We start from the raw sequence: 11668 nt of genomic DNA, 5'->3' as shown, positions 1-11668 counted from the left end.
GCACAATCAAAGAAGGCGACCTTGTACTCAAAAAGATTCAATCTTTTCTCACAGATTCGAGAGGGAAATGGACTCCCAATTATGACGGCCCCTACGTGGTCAAGAGAGCTTTCTCAGGAGGAGCCTTAATACTCACGACTATGGATGGAGAAGAATTCACCCGTCCTGTGAACGTCGACGCAGTCAAGAAATACTTCGCCTAAATAATTAAAAGAACAGCTCGCTAAGTCGAAAACTCGCAAAGAGCGACTTAGGCAAAAAAGAGCGTCTCGGTGAATCGAAAACCCGAAAGGGCGATTCAGGCAAAAATTAGAGACATAAAAAAAATATAATAATCAATCCCGGTAGACTTAAAACCCGAAAGGGGTAGTTTACGCAAAAGTTAGGGATATATGGCAAGTAACTGTGTTCAGGACAAACTTGATCATTCAAAATCCATAGCGGAGTGTTCATCAGCAGTAGGTCATCTTCTACGAAGCACGAATACAGCGCAACTCGGAGTGGAAGGGAAAGATAACGGTCGTCACGTTTCATCGTAGCCCTTTTCCCGAAAAATTACCAATTTCCAACTTTTGTAAATACTCCATGGAATCAAGCATTTGGCTGATTACCATTCCATATATAATAATTTGAGCCTTGTGCTTTTCCTTTGCAATCTAGTCTTATTCAGTTTCTTGGAATGCATTTTAAGTTTAAACAGTCAATTTCTTGAAACAAATGTTTTCATAAAAATAAAATGAATTTACTTGCAAAAATAAAGGTGAAATTTCTTTCCAAGGTTTACAAACAATAGGAAGAATGCAAACAGTTGCTCCGAGAACGGTTGAGACTCCGGGAACCAAGATTTCCCCATGAGGTCGCTCTGCGAACATCTCCCGATGACGGATCTTTACTTCAATTCATATTACTCATTTCGGACAGCGGACAACTGATAACCAGGTATTCCCAACAGAGTTCGAACTACAAGAAGAGAACATCTTCTGATCAACAAGAATTCAAGTCGTATCTTAGGATTTTCCATCCGCGACAGTTCTATTCACATTCACTTTACATTTTATCATTGTCATAATATTCATGCATACATTACATCATAATTGCATAGCCGAATCAGGCTTTGATCCTGTGAATGCCTAAGTCATTGAGGCATGAACTCAAGTTTCCCCTGCAAGTTCCGGAGAAACTTTTTCCTTCGAAACAACAGTTCATACACAAGGATCTCACCAAGCAAGTCAACAGATGGTAGTCTCCCTCAAAGAGATAGTTTGTTCACTTTTGGATTTCCTCAGCCGAGAATCTCCTGCAGAGCGACATTCGACAGTCTTCTTCAGATAAGATAGTCTGCTTCACATTTTGGAATTCCCTACAGGTTTGGTATTTCCCCAGCAGGGTCAAGAGGTGCCACTTCTTGTCAAAGAAAAATTCAGAATCTCCCAGCAGATCGACAAATGATTCCCCAGCGGAGTCAGCGAATGATAGTCTTCGTCCAGAAGATAGTTCAGATTCCCCAACAAAGTCAGCAAATGGCAGTCTCTTTCAGCAGAAGACAGTTTGCTCACTTTCTATCATAACAGAGTCAGCAAATGGCAGTCTCTTTCAGCAGAAGACAGTTTGCTCACTTTCTTTCATGACAGGGTCGACAAATGGCAGTCTCTCCCAGTAGAAGACAGTTTGCTCCCCTAGCAATTGGCAAATGGCAGTCTTTTCCCAAGAAAAGACAGTTTGTCTGTTAAATACTCAAGAGATCGACGAATGGCAGTTTCTTCAAACAGTTTGTCTGTTTCTGGGATGTTTAACTCCCCACAGAGTCGATGAATGGCAGTTTTCCTCTTAGGAAAACAGTTCGTTGATTCCCCCAGGCATCAGTTGACGAATGGCAGTTTTCACCCCGAAAACAGTTCGTCCGCCTTCAAACAAAGTCATTAGCCCCTCAAAAGATCATGAGGCCCTATGACATTCTTTCAAAAGACGTCAAGTCAAAAGGGAAGATGGTGAAGTTTCTTTACAGCCGTCAAATGGCATCTTATCTCCAAGCGCTGATAAGAAGTTTGACGAGGAAACAAACCTTTGAAGTTTCTTTACAGCCGTCAAATGGCATCTTACCTCCAAGCGCTGGTAAGAAGTTTGACGAGGAAACAAACCTTTGAAGTTTCTTTACAGCCGTCAAATGGCATCTTACCTCCAAGCGCTGGTAAGAAGTTTGACGAGGAAACAAACCTTTGAAGTTTCTCTACAGCCGTCAAATGGCATCTTACCTCCAAGCGCTGGTAAGAAGTTTGACGAGGAAACAAACCTTTGAAGTTTCTCTACAGCCGTCAAATGGCATCTTACCTCCAAGCGCTGGTAAGAAGTTTGACGAGGAAACAAACCTTTGAAGTTTCTCTACAGCCGTCAAATGGCATCTTACCTCCAAGCGCTGGTAAGAGGTTTGACGAGGAAACAAACCTTTGGAAATTTTCTCTTTATCTGAGATATTGTCCAAACGCAACTAAGACCAGTTTCGAGATATGGACATCCGGGACGAGAGGAGGTTGTTTACCTTTTTCTAAGTATCAACACTTAGTTAAAGAAGATGGATTGCGCATCCTACATTGCCATCCATTCACCAGAATCCACATCAAGTATTTCTGCAGGAGTTTGTCTCCTCATCCCCCGCCAAGTGCGACAACGGGATCAAATCATGCAAAGATTTTATCATCTCAGGAGCGCCCAAAATTCGGGCATTCTTTGATATTTAAGTCTCTTTTACGCAGGAGAGATCGAGATCTCAATCTCTCTCCCTCCAGATAAAAGAAACTTAAATAGGGGCATCTGTCATACCCTAATTTTTGACCCCCCTGAGATGACATATCTTCAGGATTTTCATCAAGTCAAAGCAAGTACCCAGAGCAGCCTGACATTCAATCGAGGGTGTTCAAAGACAAGAAAACTCAGGCAAGGGATCAATCAATAGAGGGATTAGTCTCTAATACAATCATAAGACTCAAAAGCCTCATTATTACACCTATGATTGATTAAGACACCCAGTCATCTAAGCACAGGATTACTCAGATCAACAGACTAGGGTTTGGAGCCTATCAAGGACTAAAATCAGGGATCACCTTTGGGAAACCCTAAAAAGCCCCAAGAGACCATTCAAAGACATTAATCATCTTCAAATAACTCTTATGACAAGATCCACTGGACATTACACCTCAATTCAAAGTCTACACTCATCATTGTCCTATGGTCGACAAATTAGGGTTTTTGGCCTAATTCACCAAGATAGTTGACTTTTAATCAGGGCATGGATCCAAAACTCAAGACATGATTCAAGAGTCTCTACTACCTCAATATAATCCATTTTACATCATTCATTTGAGGATAAGATCTTGTTTCTACACAAAAGTCCAAAAATTCACTTTGTCAGGCAAAAGTCAACTGTATGGGATCACCTTTGACTTTTAAGGTTTTTGGTCAAAAAATGACTTTCAAAGATCAATATCATCAATATATGGATATTAAAGTCATTTGACCAAAGAAATTCAAAGAAATTCATCAAGGAGCAAAAAGTCGGGAATTAGGGTTTTTGAAGGCATGGTGAGAACTCAAAATTTCACCTACACAACTCAAAAAACTTCCAACATGAAAGTTGTAGATCTTGCAAAATAAAACAACATCTTACAAAGGAACTTTTTTCAAAAGATCAATCATTTATGAAGTTTTGGAAATTTTGAAGTTTAGGTCATAAACACTTAGAAATTTTTCTAAGTGTTTTAACTAGTTTTCATCCAACTTTGGGCTCATTTTTCACAAATTTCCCAAATGATTCTGAAGAAGACATAAACTAATGATTTAAAGTAGATGTTTAGGGCTTTCCAAATTGTGTTCAACCTTCTCCAAATTCAATTTGAGCTAAGAGTTATGCTTGTTCAAAGTTGGCCTCATGAAGTAAAATTATAGGTCATGGACACTTTTGGACTTTGCAAATTTTGTGCAAATAACCTCTCTTATGGATGCTACACGACCCATAACACATCTGAAACCATGCCATGCATTCATTTTCACCATGCCATAAGAATTGAAGAAGATTCTAAAAACAAGAACATGTGATTATGTAATGATTACATTTGTGAATTTATGGCAAATTGATGAATCACCCAAGGAATCTTCTCATCAACCAATTAGAGCTCACTTTGCATCTGAAATGTCCCCTAAGATCAGATAGAATCAATGGATAGGGGAAGCTAGCCCGAAAATGCATCATTGCATTTTGGAGATTCTTTGAATTTCTTCATGGCTAAGAAACCAAACTCACTACACTAAGCAAGCTCACCACAGCTAATTGATCTGCATCCATTTGCCTATAAATACAGAGGCATTCCTCATTCAAAAACACACCAAAGCAACCATATTCCTTGCTTTCACTTTCTCTTCTCATGTTCATTGTTTTTCAAAGTTCTTTGGCAAGAAGAATCGATTTCTTCAAACCAGAGCTCATCTTTGGGAAGTGAACATTCTAACATCTCAAGGGAGGTCATTTGAGGTGATCCAAGCACCTGGATCACTTCTGTAAGTAGAGGAACACCATTGTTGCTCTCACTTTGGAGCATTTGCAGTTGGAGGTCCATGGAGTAATTCAGGAGGTTCCGAGCCAAGCCAATCATCCAGACACACTCCTCAGGTCATAGTGAAGCTAACCAGATGGCTACAGCTCATCTGTAACTCAAGAATCAACACCCTCCATGTTCACTTGAAGCTGAAATCGAGGGAGGTCCATAGAACAATTCAGAAGGATTCAGGCTACAATAAGCATTCAGTTAGCATCATTGAGTCTCAGGGAAGCAATTGAGATCATTCATTCAAGCCCAGGTGCTCTCCATCATCCTCACGACCTCCATTTTCAGAGGTAAGTTTCTGAACCCCACCTCTCTAATTTAAGTATTCTTTGTGAAATAGCTCGATTCTATCTTGTTCAGCATCATCAGAGGAGTGAAAACCCTCTATCATCATTCATTTATCTTTCAGTATAGTCATTTAATTTGATTTTGAAATTTTAGGGTTCTTCACGATTTCTGGTAAATTAGTTAGATGTAGTTAATATCAATACATGTTAGTTACATATTTAGAATCGTGAGTGAATTTAGAGCAAGTTTGGTCTTTATATCGTTGCAAATGGTTGAGAATTGAGAGAGTTCAGAAATTCAAATCGTTGGAGCTTGAGGAAGAAGATGACAATGGTGGTGGCGCGCAAATTTCAAATCTCAGGGCAGAGTTTATTTTATTTTGAGTGATAGGCGTTTTATAAACGACTGAATAATTTGCCCCAGTGGCCACACATGCGCTCTTAGTCTCCTCATGCCCAAAGTCTGGGGTTCGAATCCCCCTCGCCCCAGACTTTTTGATTCTTTTATTTTTCAAAGATTTACTACTTGTTTTGAAACATAATCAAATGAGTGCAAGTTACTAACACCAAGCGCGCCTTGGCCCAGTGGTATTATTTTGAGTGAGTGACCTAGAGGGCGTGGGTTCAAACCTTCCAAGGGCCAAAACTATTTTTTTAACACCAATTTCTTTCATTTTTCTCACTAACTTCACATAATTATTTAACCTATCAAATTAATTTATTTTCACTTCATTTTTTACACACTTGTCATTTAACATATCTATTTTATGAATAATCAAAAAAATCATAAAAATGTCATTTATTTCATATATTTTTATTAGGTTTAAAATAGTATGTTTTAGGTGTTTTCTTAAATACTTTAAATACATATTTTACTTTGTTTTAACCTAATCATTTTGTAAATAAAGTCCATGATAAAACCCTATTTGCTTAGGTCTTAATTGAGTAAAAATCTTTATTTTTATTTTAATTAAGTTGACTTTTGTCAATTCTCAAAACTATTTTTCAATCTCTGATTAAATCAAATGATTAGGGTTTTCAAACAACAAAACCTTGCATCATTCCAAATCATTTTTCAAATTGCTTTTACACCAGTACTGTAAAGTACTGGGCCTCTAATAGAGTGTAAGTCCCAAAAACCTTCTCTTCTTAGCTTGTTTTCAAAACTGTATTTTCAAAATCTTCTTTCTGTTTTCAAAACATTCTTCTGGTATTTGAAGGGCATTATTCCCGGTGAAACTCTTCAGATACCTATGTGACCTTTGTCCATCTTCACTTCTTCTGTTTTCAAAAAACCATTAACTGTTTATCATATATATATTCAACTGTTATCAAACAAAACAACAAAAATTACTATTGAGGCTCTGTACATACTTCTCCAAAGGCCTCCACTCCATCCAGGTTAGGCTTTACAAGCTTTCAATTTACAGTCTTTATTTAAATTACTGTCAAATATAAACTGTGCGTATATATATTAGTTTAGAACTACGTTTGAGTATAAACCCTAGGACAGTTAAACACTATATATATTATAGGAATATGACCTAGGATTGAGAATGTCTTCCCGGTGAAGGCTCTTTCCTAATTAGAGATCTTTAGTTCAAACCCCCAAGATGAATTATTCCCGGTGAAACATCTTGGCAAAAACCTTAGAATCCAAATAATAGGACACATCCACCCAAAGAGGAATTATTCCCGGTGAAACCTCTTACCCATTTGCTTAGAGCCAAAATAAGTTCAAAACCACATAAGCTTTCTCTTGTGCTATAACAAGGACCCTCGATTAGCCTCCTCTTGGGCTTTGTACAAGGACCCACAGGCTTCTTAAAAGCATTTCCAGCTTCCTCTTGAGCTTGTATACAAGGACCCATCAGGTTTCTTATAAACATAGGAACATGTCTTTAGTCACCTTTTAGCCTACCCTGGTGAGTTTCTTCCAATTTAAACCAGACTTTAAACAAGCTAAGTTTGTCTCTATTCTACATTGAGTACATTTTTGGAATGAGAGACATGGACAGTCTCTGTCACCCTTATCATCATCAATCTTCCTTAGCAGAGTCTAGGATCTATGTTTATTTTCTCCTCAGCATGTGTCAGCCTTCATCTTGGGCTTTAAACAAGAAGTCTCCATTAGATAATCTTTCTGCCATTCATGTCAACAAAATCCCTGGAAAGGGTTAGCTTCCACACATTCCTTCACGTTAATAAATCCCTGGAAAGGGTTAGCCTCCAAAGTCAATTAATAAAAATGTCAAAAATAAAGATTCATTTCTCTTAGGAGATAATTTCCCCAAAAGAGTCAAAACCCCTGGAAAGGGTCAGCCTCCAAAAACATGATAAAGTCAGTCTTTTAACAGACAAATTCACCAGCTGAGTCAAAATCCCTGGAAAGGGTTAGCTTCCAAAGAAAAACAGTCTTTTAATAAATAAAATCTCCTCAATAGAGTCAAAACCAACAAAAACAGTTAGCCTCAACCTTGGGCTTCATACAAGGCACCCAAACAATAAAACTCCCCTGTCAAGAGTCAGCCTCAACCTTGGGCATTGTACAAGGCAGATAATAGAGTCTCCCCAGTGAGTTCTTCATCATTCAGTAGCCACAACCTTGGGCTTTGTACAAGGCAGATAAACCATATTTTCATGTGTCAAAGATTCCTAACACCTAGGATCTTTTCCCCATAGAGTCATCCATACTCAGTTTATTTAAGAGTCAGCCACAACCTTGGGCTTTGTACAAGGCAGAAAATAATGTTTTCCCTAGCTAGAGTCAGCCACAACCTTGGGCTTTGTACAAGGCACATAAAATAGAATCATTCATTCAGTTATCCTCAGCAGTCAGCCACAACCTTGGGCTTTGTACAAGGCACACAAATAGAGTCTCCCTAAGTAGAGTCAGCCTCAATTCTGGGCTTCGTACAGAACACTAAAATACCCTGTAATTAATCCCCAGTGGAGTCATCTCCCAGAGTCAATAATAATTAATAAGTCAATCAAAAAGCCTCAAGCTTGGGCCTCATACAAGCCAGCTAAAGTCAAATCTTTTATACAGTAGATAGACATAGCTTATCTCTATAGAGAGATATTTTTACTACTCTACCACATTCAAACAAACAAACATTTCAATTTCAATTTCATTCAAAGTCTCCCATTTAGGACTCTGAAAGACATGCTCTGGCACATCCCCAGACTTGTACACTTTCCCTAATTTGGACGAGCATCTTTCTTTCATTTTAGAGGCACGATGGCTGTCATACTTGATCAACCAAGTAGACTCCCCTCTTAATGAAACATCATTTTTTTAGCTTTTCTGTCACTTTTAAATGTTTGTGGTAGAATAGTACAAATACCTCTCTGTAAAGATGATTTCATGTCTCTTTACTGTAAACAGAGATTTAATTCAAGCTTCAACCTTGAGCTTCAAGCAAGGCACCAAAAACATTTAATTTCCCTAGTTAGTTCCCCGAACTACATTAAGCTCTGACTTCCACTAGGGATATGTAGGCATGAGGTTCACAAGGAATCTCAGCGAGCTAATAAAATACCAAAAATAGCCAGTTTGTCTGTCTGTCTGTCTTTTCAAATCAAATCAATTCCTTCTCCTAACACAAAGGAGAAACTTTCCCAATCATTAGCAGCAAACACAATCACAATGACACAGAGAAGGTTCCTGTAGAGTACTACAGATATGTAGGGTGTTTAAACACTTCCCTATGTATAACCGACCCCCCGGACTCCAGAATTTCTAGTCTAGGTGAAATCCCCACACTTAGCAAACTCCTAGGGTTTAGTTGAGATCTTTTTTTCCCTTTCCTACTCGTAGGACCAATAAGAAAGTTCGTGTGATATCGTAGGAAGAACTGAAACAAAATTCATCCCACCACGGGCGCATTCTCCTTCCAAATTTCGCGTGAAGGGTTTAGCGTGCCGTCCTCCCAAGTGAAACGGGGAGGTAAAGAAAACGACACCACAATTCCTATTTTTTACTTCTCCTTTTTCAATGCTCCTAAAGAAATACTTCTTGAGATTGTCAAATTGCAGCATGCATTTTTGTGGGGATGGAGGAGAGTTGTAAAGGAAAGTCAATTGGCTGAGTTGGTCAAATGTGTGCAAGCCTAAGGAGAAAGGAGGGCTAAGAGTTAAGGATTGTGAGAAGTTTAACATGGTTCTTGTTAGCAAATGGAAGTGGAGAATCATGTCTGAAAGTAATAACTTATGAGTTATCCTTCTTTTATATATGTATGGCGATGTGTAAAGTAAAATGCTTGATTCTTCATGTTTAGAGGTTTGTAAAATAGACTTAATTTGGTGGAAGCACGTGATAGGCCTTGACCTGAAGGGAGGGGGAATTGTAATAGGTTTTCTAAATTAATTTCCTGCAAATTAGGTAAGGGTAGATCCGTTAGATTTTGGAAGCATTGGTTGAGACCAAACTCTTTATCTCAGTAGTTCCAACATCTAATTTGTTTTGCTTTGAGGCCAAATGCCAAGGTGCGTGATTCAGGTTATTGGAGGGAAGATCAAAGAGTTTTGGGATTTATCAAAAGAATAAGTTCTTGAGTACAATCAATTAAAGGTTATTCTCTTGGAAATTAAACCTTGATCTGAAGTTGAAGATGAGTTCATTTGGTGGAAACATCATAACACATTTTCTGTGAAAAGCCACTATGATATGTTGATGGAGTTGAATCACGAAGAAGCAAGTGCGGATGACGGAGTTATGCAGTTGTAGTTGCATATCTCTATAGGAGATTGTTGCTTGTTCATATCACATACATGGGGAGCATTTTCAATACGATTATTTTGTTGCTTGTCTTATCGATTTCGTTCATTATTATTTATTGAGTCTCCCTCATGATTACACATCTTTTGAATCAAGTTTGAAATTGATTCGTTATTCGTTTTAGCATGCATAAATCAATGATTATGTTTGAACTTGATCGATATGCTTTTATTGAATTGCATGAAAATTATATGTGTTTTTTATTCAAGTTAAATGCAATTAAAAATCTCAAATTACATTTGAAAACATGAAAAATTGAGTTAAACACATATGCTCAATTTGATTAGAATAGCACTTTGCACATGATTCGAATCACACAAATTTTTAACATTTTTCTTAAGGGCCTGTTGCAGTTGATTCGAATCACATTTTGTATATGATTCGAATCACGGGGTCTTTGATTCGAATCATGCTTTGTACTTGATTCGAATCAAGAGAAAAATGAGTCAAATATCTGATTTCTTTTTATTCCATTCACTTGCTCATTTGACTCAACCATGCATTGTTTTTTAATAAAATCTAACCAACTTTTACCACTAATTTTTGTGCTTATTCTCAAGCACATATAAAAGCTTTTGCCAACAATTTTCATGTAATGAATTTCATAATCATTTTTTATTTTCTGTGAAATCAACTCTCTCATTTTGAAAAAGTTCAAATCTCTTGCGTTCGAATTTCATTCAACTTCAACGTCAGTTTTGTTTTCAGATCTTGATAATGAGAGGTTTATGATTGATTGGGAGAGACTCTATCTTCAAACTAATCGTTCATGAAGATTAAGTAAGGATTTTCAGGTTGTTGCAAGGTTGAGGAGTTGTCATTGGTGGTGACAAATTCTAATATGAAAAGAAGGAGGTTATTCTCTCTAGATTGTCTTAATAGTGACTTTATAAAAGACTACGTATAATATGATAATAATGAAAATTGAATATTGACAAACATGAGTAACATAGCATCATACATAATAATAAAGCAAAATGAGTTTTTTTTGGAAATTTTGATAAGTGTCCCTATTATGGACAACTTACTATTTTAATAGTTTCTATTTTGATAAATCTTACTATTATTGTAATAATTTTTAGGGTTAATGAAGTTTTTGGTCCTTCTAAATATCTCAAACTTCGTTTTTAGTCCCTCTAAAATTTTCCTTCAAAGAATGGTCCTCCTAAAATTTTAAATTTTAACTTTTGGTCCCTCATGATAAAATCGTAGCTAAAATGGTCTCTAATTTCGTCGCTAAAATAAAAAAACCGCTAAAACCGTCGCTAAATTGTAAAAACCGTCGCTAAATTGCAGGAGGGACCAAAAGTTAAAATTTAAAATTTTAGGAGGACCATTCTTTGAAGGAAATTTTTAGAGGGACTAAAAACGAAGTTTGAGATATTTATAGGGACCGAAAAGTTAATTAACCCTAATTTTTATTTTCTTTTTTAAATAATTTCATATTTAATTTAGTCATCCAAAATTTATTGTTAATAATTTGTGTCCTTTCAAATACATTATCTTATCCCAATACATTGGCCGCCTAATTCCCCCCTCCATCTAAGTTATGCCTATCAAAATAAGGGATATAAATGTCTTTTTATGTATGGCCGTAAATTACTTGTTGTTGTGGAGGCAGAAATTTTATGATTGGTCGAAAGAATAAATGTGTTACTCGATAACCTAATTTTTGCTTCTGTTTATGTCAATCCGTTCAAATTCGGCACAGATAATGTTGAAGGAAGGTTTCTCTTCCACCCTATAAATACACATGGATCTTCCAACTGCAGCATTCGTACAGTATATTTGCTGTGTAAGCTGTTTTGTTTAAGCCCACTTTTGTGTTGTTTTTTATTTTCTTCCATATTTCTGAATTTCTGTGACCAATGTTATCTTCTTAAATCTTTGTAGGTTTTTTGGTGTGATCAATGGTCCGACCTTTTGAATGACCCTGTATAATCTATTTAAATGCATTTGAAAGGTCAAAGATAGGGTTGTAAGGAATTCAAAACCTGATGTTGTAG

This window comes from Vicia villosa, unplaced genomic scaffold (assembly GCF_029867415.1).
Source record: "Vicia villosa cultivar HV-30 ecotype Madison, WI unplaced genomic scaffold, Vvil1.0 ctg.000366F_1_1, whole genome shotgun sequence".
Classification (NCBI taxonomy): Eukaryota; Viridiplantae; Streptophyta; class Magnoliopsida; order Fabales; family Fabaceae; genus Vicia; species Vicia villosa.
Note: the sequence above shows the minus strand (reverse complement) of the source record.